Here is a 2,584-nt window from a genome sequence, read left to right as displayed (position 1 = left end):
AAAAAAGAAAGAAATAAGAAAAAAAATGCAGCATTAAAGGAAACATTTTTGTATAGTTGTAGCAAATTTCGGTAGATTATTGTTTAAAAATTTTTTGTGGATTTGAACCGATAAATTCTGCAAAATTCAAAACTCTTTCTCTTCTTCCTTCTCATCTTCTGTTGTTGCTTCTTCTTCATCTTATTTCATTTTTTATAATTCTTTTTGAATTCAGTTTTGAAACTTCCTTCACTTTTTGCGACGATTTTGAGAGATTTTTGAGAGATTTTGATCGTTGTTTGAATTTTGAGCGTTGCGATTTTGATTAAGGAAAAAGAACCGTTTGCATTATTCAAGAATTGAGGAAACGCGTGTTTACACGTAATCTAAATTGATAGTTGTTTTTGTTAGACTTGGACCAATTTGTATAAACTTATATGCCAAAAAGACTGATGTATAGCACGCCTGTAATTTTATACAAAGACAACTATACGTAACGTTTGGACATAATTTAAAATTTTTAGTCTGGATATATAATTAAATATTAAAATAAAAGAAATAAAAAAAGCAAAATTAATATTTTTATTTTTTTTCTTTTTTAAACTATCAAACATATTATGAATCTTTTAAAAAATTTAAAAATTTCGCAAAATTCTAAACAAATGAATTTAATAAAAAAAAATCTAAATTTGTAAAAGAAAAAATTATATCCGTTTCTAAAATTTCTTTGTACAAACACACTTGATTAGTCAACTAACTGGGAGTAGTTTCATCGGAGTTGACACCACTTTAGTTAGGCAGTTAAATCCTGGTCTCTTAATGTATTTCAAAAAAATTACTAATGTAATAATGTAGTATTTAATTTATTGCACAGGATAATAAATTTTTATATATTTACATAATAAATATTTAAGTTTTAATAGATGATATTATTAAAATGATTATTATTTTAAATATTATATTATAAAAAATTTTACCCATTGGAATAAATATATGTGGTCAAGATTTAAATTAATTATATAAAATATAATAAATATATGGTCAAAATTCATATATGAGGAAGTACTTCATAAAAAAGTGTTTAAATAATAAATTTTTTTAAAACAAATAAAATAAAATAAAAAGCATAAACTTAATTCAGTCAACATCATCACGTGAAGTATTTGACAAGTGCAGAAACTGAAGAGAAAAGTCACACAAAAGACAAATAAACAAAAATTAAAAAGTGCGGTTTCCCCCTGAACATCAAACCTCCAAATATGAAGGGACAAACACATTTATTAATGACTAATGTAAACAACAAAAATATTATTATTATTATTATTATTCAAATATAAAATTATTATAATTCAAAATGATATATCCTCGGTGTGTTATTCAAGGCACAGAGAATATGTCATTCTGAATACGATAATAACTATGTTTAAGAAATAATTTTTTAGGAAAATAGAAAAGATAAGATTTTCCTCCCAAGCTAATTAACGAAGGTTCTGCTCTAGGATTAGTATTTCCTTCTGTTCCTTTCTTCTTCTTCAAGAAGATCCTCCAAAACCTTATTGTCCAAACATTCAAGCTCAATAACTTCCCTACGTTGTTGTGCACTGGAAGAAGAAGAACTTGATCCAATGGAAGTAGAAGTAGAAGAATAATAAGAAGAAGAAGAAGAAGCTATAAATGGGAGATGAGAATGATATTCATCCGGAAAATTAAGGATGGCAAGGCCACCTCTCAAAGCAATGGCGGCTCGATCATAAGCTCTGGCGGCTTCCTCAGCCGTGTCGAATGTCCCAAGCCACATCCTTCCGGTAGGCTTCGATGGATCCCTTATCTCGGCTCCATACTTCCCCCACGGCCTCTTCCTCACGCCGCGGTACTTCGTTTCTTCGCCGCCGCCGGAATCTTTCTCTGGCCTATCCGCATCCGCCATGTACTTCTCTATTTAGCCACTCTTACAACTAACTAACAAGTTCTTTTTAATAAAAGAGAAAAACTTTTGTGCTCCAATTTGGTAGGATCAAATGTTTATTGGATTTTAATAATAAATGTGAATCTGTATATATAGGTAGTGATGGCTTATATATATATATATGCGAAAACTATTATTGCGTCACGTTTTTTGATGCAAGTGTTGCCATCATCGTAACAGAAAGATGACTATTGACTATATTCTTAGGTTTTTCACTTTTTTTGGCGAGAGAGTGTATAAATTCGATTCTTCGACAAGGGTACATAATAAGGCCAATAGGATTATTCATATTTGGAATTAACTGGAACAAAAATATGTGGGACAGGCAAATATACGTACAGATTTCCGTTACTTTAATTTTGATGTTCATGACACGTAGTTGGTAGGTAGCATTGATTGGCATTTTTCTGGATAATAATTTTCACATACTCTCTCATCATCCAGGATCCAGCAAATTTAATCTATATTTCAAGAATTTAATTATTTGTAAAATTTGAACCTAAGACAATTTAATTGTAGGGGTATCAAACCGAGCTATCCGTTCTCGCCACTAGGGCTGGAAGTGAGCCGAGTTGAGTCGAGCTAGACCAAGCTCAAGCTCGGCTCACGAAAATTGAATTTGGCTCACGACTCGACTCA

General features: G+C 30.5%; 1 pseudogene; it reads right to left on the bottom strand.

Annotated features, from left to right (window-relative positions):
- Window positions 1-1,480: 1,480 nt before the first annotated feature.
- LOC107636238 (ethylene-responsive transcription factor ERF098 pseudogene) lies at window positions 1,481-1,906 on the bottom strand (annotated as a pseudogene).
- Window positions 1,907-2,584: the final 678 nt, after the last annotated feature.

This window comes from Arachis ipaensis, chromosome B4 (genome assembly GCF_059453495.1).
Source record: "Arachis ipaensis isolate K30076 ecotype BB chromosome B4, ASM5945349v1, whole genome shotgun sequence".
In the NCBI taxonomy this organism is placed as follows: Eukaryota; Viridiplantae; Streptophyta; class Magnoliopsida; order Fabales; family Fabaceae; genus Arachis; species Arachis ipaensis.
This window is presented reverse-complemented; position numbering and strand designations above follow the sequence as displayed.